The 8,776-nt window shown below is 38.5% G+C and overlaps 1 pseudogene; it reads right to left on the minus strand.

Annotated features, from left to right (window-relative positions):
* Nucleotides 1–655: 655 nt before the first annotated feature.
* Nucleotides 656–8,526, minus strand: LOC143587101 (wall-associated receptor kinase-like 22; annotated as a pseudogene).
* Between the last annotated feature and the right edge of the window lie 250 nt (nt 8,527–8,776).

The following is an 8,776-nucleotide window of genomic DNA, read 5'->3' on the forward strand; positions in this document are numbered from 1 at the left end:
GTTAAAAATCTTATTGATTGAAAAAACTCACTACAAAACCATATAGAAGTTGGAGAAGACACTACATGAGATTCAACATGAGATTCAAATTAAGAGCACATACTTATTCCTTAAAGAACACGCTAATTCAAAACTGAAATTTCTCCACAATAAATCTCATACTCGGTACTACTATCTATAATTGTTAATTTTGTTCAGATCATGCGAAGGAACCCAAGATGTTTTCGAAGTCTAATACTTAGTAATAAAATCTTCAACAACTTTTAAATTTAGTTGAAAACTGAGCTGACTATTCAAATTCATTGAAATTCTAGTACCAAAACTAAACTATATGGCAAACACGAAAAATTATAACAAATTAAGTTTCAGTGCCAAAAACTTTAATATATCACATTATCAGTTATAATTCTAATTAAAATAAGTTTGCAAACTTGTGAAATTGCCGCTTCATCGCTGAACAACTCATAGAAAATCAATGCTAGTGTCAAACATCATATCTTGTTTACAAAAAGTATTGATGGTAGTAGCAGCAGCAGCAGCTTAAGAAAAAATGGAAGTTACGCTTTAACCTATCATTATAAAAAGGTAATTCCATTACATACTTGTCAATATAAGAACACAAATTTATAACACAAAGAATGACAAATTTTTAACATCATTGAGTAATGCTATCACTGAAACCTATGAATGATGATGTGTCACTATATGTTATAAAGGATAAGTCCTCTCCATATGTCGTGGGCCTGATATTAGTTTGAAGTGTAGAGGGAATGCGTGATGTTCGCATGGTTTCTAATTCTGAAGCTACTTCTTTCATTGTTGGCCTATACCTTCCATTTAGATTTAAGCATCGCATTGCTAGGTTAGCTATAGTCAGAAGTTCATCCGTTGTACCCTCTTTAATCTCCGCATCAAAAAGTGGCATAACACGCCCTTCTTCCATTGCCAACATAAAGTGTGTAGCCAAACTTAAAGTTTCACCAAGTCTAGTATGCAAAATTGACCTTTCTCTGGTTAATAGTTCAACCAAAACAACTCCAAAACTATATACATCACTTTTTTCAGTAAATTGGCTAGACTGGTAATACTCAGGATCAAGGTACCCGAACGTACCTTTGACTAAGGTAGTTACATGAGTTTGCTCAGTTGAGACGAACCTTGACGTGCCAAAGTCAGAAACTTTGGCCCTATATTTGTCATCCAAAAGTATATTGGTAGTCTTTATGTCCCTATGGTATATCGGGATGGAACTCGCTGAATGCAAGTAAGCAAGTGCACCGGCAACCTCAGTAGCTATTTGTAATCTCATGTCTAAAGAAAATGGAAACTTATCACTTCTTTTGTGAAGCAGATCATACAAGGTACCATTTGAAATGAATTCAGAAACAAGTAGAGGGACGTCTGTCTCTAAGCAGCACCCCAAAAGTCTGGTCACGTTCCTATGATTAATTTGGGATAGAATTACCACCTCATTGATGAAATGTTCTAACTGCCTCTCATCTACAACTTCTGATTTCTTGATTGCTACAATTCTTCCATCCACTAGCATCCCTTTATACACTGTACCTTGGCCTCCTCGACCTAGAATTCTGTTTTCATTGAAGTTGTCTGTTGCCTTCTCCAGCTCATGTGATGTGAAAAGTATGGTTTTATCAACTAAAGACGGGTCGGCTTCTTCTTGTTGCTTTAAAAGCATACCACCATTTCGTTTGAAGAATCTCTTTCTTTGCCTCATTTCTTTTGTTTTTTTGATCCATTTGTACAGTGCATTGCTGCTTACCGTAAAAAAAAGTATGCCCATGCTTATGCTAACACCTAAATAAAGTGAAAGCGAATTGGAAAGTCAACCACTTTGAAAAGAGTTGGCTATTTCTGCTCAAAATTTTGAAAGTATTGATGTTATAAGACCAATGCTAATGCTATAAGGTGAATGGAATGATCTTATAAATCATCAATCCATTATCTTGTAACATTTTTTTACTCTTTAAACTTGAGTTCAAAAATTCACGCTCTTCTGCATTTTCTGTTCTCTTTATTTATTAAAGCAAAATTTGTCTTTAACGGCTATAACTTTTAAGTGTCACCAATGTCACTTGTTCAACAGAAACTAAGCATAGATAGACACCTATACACCACCAAAAGATGCGACATCTGAAATTTATATCAAACAAGACATTAAGTTAACTGGTCATGGATAGCGATTTGGATTAGCATTGTAATGAGCATGACTAAGGATAGAGGCGTAAGTCGGACAATGAAAATGAATATTAGATGCCAAGAAGATTAGTATAACGTAATACGGGATTGCAGCACTGTCAGAAAAGAGATAGTTGTATAGTTGCACCTTGTTTTAAATACATAGTATAAACATTGTAGCTTATCTCTATTAATAAAATTCCAATGCTTACATTAGTAACAATTTGTCTATAAAACGATCAGACCTCTTGATATGGTGTGACACCATTGATGTGATAATTTCCCATTTAGAGTTTGTTTTTCAATGACTATCAATAAAAGTTGACAATCATTTTATTTCCTATTTTTGCAGTTTGGTGTGCCACTTTATGTTCATAATCTCCTGTTTTGTTTGATTGTGCTTGATTGATTTTGAGTTTTCATATGAATTTCATGTTTTGGTTTGATTTGTTATAATTATAATAAACAAAATGGATGTTATGATACTTTGTTATTTTTTTTTTGTTAAACATATTGTACATCAAAACTAACACAACAAAAGTTGGGCTGGCCACTTCCACTTTTAACAACTTTGAACTACAAAAATACTCTTAAAATTTAAAGAGATATATAATAAACAATATGTGTTCACGATTTCTTATAAATATGTATAACATGTTTTTTTGTAGTTACTTCATCGTTATATGTATCTCAATACTAATAGAAGTTAAATCCTTAAAATTTTGGTGCTAAACATTCTACAATATAATGCAATTTTTTAAAGTATATACATTTCATTATTATGTTTCCGTTTGAATAAGACTTGAAATTATAAATTATGCTCATGTCTTAATAAACATATTAAAAAATATTTTGCCATTTTAAATTATGTATGTGTTCAATTGACGATTTTACATTTCTGCCTATATAACACATGGGTCAATAACATAATAGTAATACAATAAAGATAAAACTTAAATTGGTATTGGTATTCACATAAAAGCGCAATACTTAAACTAAAGGATTACACATGTAACAAACTCTATTTAAAACTTAATTTATAAAAATTATTATTTATTAACATAAATTATTAAAAATTACTCCTTTAAAATATTTAATAATTTCCTTTCTACCTGATATGAACTTTAAAATTTGGATTCACATTAACAAATTTGTTGGTGTTGTGTTCACCATGCATGACATTTGAAGTTTAAAGGCAATACCAACCTAATCTTGTATTTCGATTAGAAGTGTCAATCTTGACCCAAACCATTTTAAAAGGGTTAATTTGGATTGTTTTAAAAATCATATAGGTTGGTTTGGGTCATAGATTTGAACTAAATGGGTTAAAATGGGTCACTTGAAATTCCACATTTCTATTTTCGGGTCAAAATGGGTTGACAAATTTAAATAAATGGGTCGATGTAGGTTAGTGTCTTATGGAAAAGTGGCAGGCTCGGGTTGAAACAGGTTTTGGATTGGAACAAGTTTGGTTTTGGTTTTGGCTCAGATTAGGTTTCAAGCCGACACGAGTTTTCGCACCGGACGGGTTGGGTTACGGTTTCCTTTGTTTCTTTTTGGTCGGGTTCGGAGCACTGGACGGGTTGGGTTTTTGTTTCTTTTGTTTGTTTTTAGTTGGTTTCGGATTCGTTTTTCGGTTTTTTGTTTCGTTTTGGTCGGTTTTTTTAATTTCATTTTTGTTTGGTTTTAGTTTTTTAGTCTCGTTTTGATCGATTTTTTCGGTTTCGACCAATTTGGTTCAACTTTGGTTTTTGGTTCGTTTTCGTCGACTTTTTGGTTTCAGTTAATTTCTCGGTTTTTTATTTTTTATTTATTTATTTTTTTTGGTGGAACAAAGATAACGGGGGAAACGTTTTAGTTTTTTTTTACATTTTTCATTTATATTTTGAGTTATGATTTTTTTAATTATTTTTTTGAATTTTTCTTAAGGGGTTTTTGATGTTAATAAAAATCTCTAAAAAAAATTAATAAAAAATTCATAACTCAAAATATAAATCAAAAACGAAAATGTAAAAAAAGCTAAAACGTTTCCCTCGCTGTCCTCGTTCTTGAAAAAAATGATTCAAAACCCATTTTGACCCGTTCTGGCCTTGACCCATTTTGACCCAGACACGTCTAGCCTGAACCTGTTGATCCTAGCCCGTTCCGACCCGAACCAAAACAACCCTATTTTTAGTTGACCAATTCCAACCCTAACCCGTTTTGGCCATAACCCGTTCAGACCCATGACCCGTTTCGACCCAACCCAACCCATTTGTCACCCCTATTTCGATTTAGCACTTACCAATTACCACTCAGAATAAAATTTGTCACTGAATTTTTGAAGTTCATTTGTCTTTTAATCATGTACCACATATATAAAGAGACCGAATATGTTTTACCTAGAATAACACCCGATTTCATCCCCAAACTTGTTCGAGAAAGGTTAGGTTTGCAAGTGAAGTTTTTTATTTTAGCTCTCGACCCATCGCCAATGTAGATTACATCATAGTTACACAAGGACTCAGGGCAGCTTGCACAGTCTTCAATTGCTAGACACACATCATATACATATAAGTTTTTTTTTTTTTTTTTTTTTTTTTTTTTTTTTTTTTTTTTAATCAAATCGAAGTTTTATATAATTTACTATAAAACGATTACAATAAAGTGGCAGGCAAACGGGCAACAAGCTGCGCCGCAACCCCCTTTTGAACAGCAAAGCCAATCCTGCTAAAAACGAAGCTTTGGGACCTAGAAGCTGAAGAGGTTCCGTGTACGACGCGCTGAACCCTACTCAAAAATTTCACAGCCTCTGGAGCCAGAAAACCAAATGTATCAAAGGCAAATGGTAGAAAGACATGTTGATTATCTAAACAAGCTTTCTCGTGTTTAACAACTTTGCCCGATTCAGCCTTCAACGCAGCCTGACCCACAACAAACCCACGGTCCCTGAGCCCAACAAGAGGAGACACTCCTGTAAGATCCACACAGGCGTGTTTCCCCCCTGCCCACCCGAACACAAGAATATCAGCTGGTCGTAAAGTAGACCTCCCTTCAATAGGATCCGTGAGAAAGTTAACAGGGGCCTCCTTTTTAGCAGAAATCCCTGCCCGTTTAAGAACATCACATAGAACATCCCTAACCAGATCATGTCTGTATTTAAAGCCAGGCAATTCTTTGCAATGCACCGCATGGTCACCAAAAGAATCCAAACAGACCTTGCGACAAATTGGGCAAGGTTCATCCGTCGGGAACATAGGGATCATTAACCGGTACTTAAGGATAGCCCGATACTCCAAACCCGACATACGTTGGCCTAATCCTTCAATGGGGATGGCCGTTAGAAAATCCTGAGCCCGAGGAGCCCGAAGGCATTCAAACACCGCCTTTTGGCGAGGGGATAGATCAAACTTCACTTCTAAACTCTTGACGATTCCACTAAATAAGGCACTCGCCACAACATGTTGGGCTTTAGGGGGGGCGGTGTCCTTATTAGAGAACCCGCTAAGATCAAAATCTGGAAGTGAAGTACGTAAACGATCCATCGCACACCCATAATCAGAGTCCAACCCATAAATATCACAACCCCGAAGAATATGGTCTTGCAAACACCACGACTGTGCTCTCGAAGCCACAAAAGCATATGTAGATACATCCTCGGCCGAACAGAGACCCAACCCCTCATAACGGATCGGAAGTGATGCCAACCTCCATTGGAGATCCCCAAAGAACAGACCTCCACAAACCACGATGTCCTCAATCGCCCTCCGAAGACCATTGTCAAATATAGAAACAGCTTCCCCCACATACATAGGTTGGCATGTTCTCAAACCGAACAAAAGCTTGGCGACTCCCATACATGAGCGAAGCTAAAGAAGCTCGCATTGAGGATCCCGAAGTCTTGGGAGACAGCTCATCAGTTCCACCGCGCTAGATGCCCTTTTCATAGCCAAACTGCTGATAAACCCCGCATCCTGGCTTACAGCACCACCAAGGAGTTTCACGCCAAGCACCGGCCTTCCAATCCCGCAAGGGAACAACCCCTCCTGTGCCTTCACCCCATTGCATGTTGGCCAAAATAACTCTGTTTTCTTAACGTTTAATTCAAGACCCAAACGAGGCCCCTCAGACCTGATAATATCTAATGCTTTGGCTACCTCTCTAGTATCCCCGATAATCGTGCCATCATCCAAGTACCAAGCATGAAAGAGAAGCTTGCACCGATCTCTGATTTGGTGAACAAGTGGGTGCAAAGCCAAGGCAAAAAGGAGAGGCCCAAGAGGGTCCCCCTGTTGAACCCCAGTGGTGGATTTAATGAAAGTATCACCCACATATAACCTAGCCGACTGCCCATATAAAAAATCCACCCAAAGAGAAATGGAAGGACATCGACTCCGAACCTCATGTAGAAGGGTCGTCCTATCAACTAAGTTGAAGGCATTGGAGAAATCAACAGTAAGCATAGCCAATGACCCATCCGAATGAAACTGATTTAGAAACCTGTTCGCGCTATGAAGCACGGCCTCTGCCCCACTGGGGACTCCCACCCCAAATTGAAAGTCACCGAGGTATTTAACCATCTCCTTCCCGACACCCCTCATAGCCACCTTAGAGACCAACCGCCTCCAAATGGCCCCAACGGCAATAGGTCTAATCCCATTGTCCGGTTTAAGCAACGGCGTAAGTGGGGCAGACGCAACAAACTCTGCCAACACCTTAGGACACCTTCCCCCCAAAAATAAATTAACCACCGCAGAGATAGCCTTGAGCAAACCATCCGCAATCGGAGACCCCTCTCCGCACAACGCATCTAAAATGTGTTGGGCTCGCAAACCGTCCCGCCCACACGAAGTCCCTTTAGGGAAAGACTTAATGCACCCAAGCACACTATCAACGTCCACGACAAGGGGAGACTCAGAAAGCAAGGAAGCAGGCATAATCGGAGGTGCCATGATGGGATGCTTAGACAACAAAGCGTTCAAAGTATCCTTACCGAAAGGTGCAACCCCTGAAGAGCATAATACCTTGACCGCAGCAGTGAAATGCCCGTCCGCAACTTTTCGCAAACATTGTTTAACATTGGCGCCCAACCCGGCGTTGTCAGACTCGGGTACAAACGCATCACCACCCGGGGCATCTCCTAGGGGTTGGTTAAAAAGCGATATAAGGAGCTCAAAGAAACCGTCACGGTCACCCCAAGCGGATAGCGACCGTTGAATAATTCGGCATTGCTCAGACTTTCTATTGCCAGACCTGCGTTGCTGACGATTAGAAGGTCTGAAAACTCGTAAGGTGCAACGTGGTAACAACAACAGTTTCACCCACGCCTCAACAGACTCTGGCATAGCCGCCACCTTACCCAGAGCACCCACTAAGGCTTGGGAAAAAGCCATACGACAACTATGAGGAATGTTTTTAACAGTCGTAATAGGAAGAGTGAAGACACGCTCAACATTCATGTAAAAATATACGACAACTATAAGTAAAAATACCGAAACAAAGTTAAATAAATTAATAAAAACCCATCGAAATATGCAGATGTAGTACCTTCACATCCATCAAATAAGTAAGGGTTTCCTTTATAGCCTATATGAAGGGAACATTTCTGTGACGCCACAGAAATACCGTTACCCACATACAGCTCAACATTCATGTAATCAGCTGCTCCATGGCAGCAGTTTAGTGTCGTGTTGCTTTGAAAGGTCCACATAAGAGCTATGGGAATATAAGCCGCAACAGATTGAACAGAAAAGCTTCCTTTTAGATATGAATCGTCGTCCACCAAGAACGCAAACTGGCAACCTCCATCTCCACCCAAGCCAATCAGATTTATGTTGTACGACTGAAGATAATGAGGAATTGTCGTCTGGCAACAACTAAATCCATAACAGTCGTTGTTTCTTTCACCAACAGTCTCATTCAGACAAGAATTCGAACACCCGGTGACTGCACTCCCATTATCCATCATAACCGCATTACCACACCCGTTAAATACGAATCTATTGCGATAACTGCAAAACATGAAAGGGGTCCCACGAAGATCGATGCTCCGAACAGGGTTTTGGCAATCCGAGATCCTTGGAGTGTTTACAGTGACTGTTTGATACCCAAATTTACACTCAAGACTTCCAGGTTGAGTACAGCTAGATATGGCTTGGAGGAGTTGCAATAAACGATGTACCATGGGTTCACGGAACAATCCGCGCCGATTCCAAAAGGGTATGAAATCGTCACGTTGTTCCCGCATGTATCTTTGCACCCTGTCTTGGCGTACTTTGGATTAATTGCAATGGATGTGGCTGTTAATGAAAGGAAAATGAGTAAATGCAGGTAAGGTTGATATAAGTTCATATTTGAAAAGAAGTATATGATCGATTATAGCATAAAATGTATGCAATAATGCAAGGGATGCTAATGTTCATGTTTTATAAGTGGTGTGTTGTATGCTTGTGTGATTGAAATGAAAAAAAGCAAGATTCACGAGTCTTGAAATTAAGTTTGTTGTCAACCATAGTTGCTTGGAATTGTTAATGACTAATAATAGTATTTTCCTGGTGGGCACTCCTTGTCAGCCATAATTATTGATAGTTATATTGTAGAA

This window comes from Bidens hawaiensis, unplaced genomic scaffold (assembly GCF_021521415.1).
Source record: "Bidens hawaiensis isolate Kalapana, Puna unplaced genomic scaffold, B.hawaiensis_p1.1 tig00035135_1, whole genome shotgun sequence".
NCBI lineage: Eukaryota > Viridiplantae > Streptophyta > Magnoliopsida > Asterales > Asteraceae > Bidens > Bidens hawaiensis.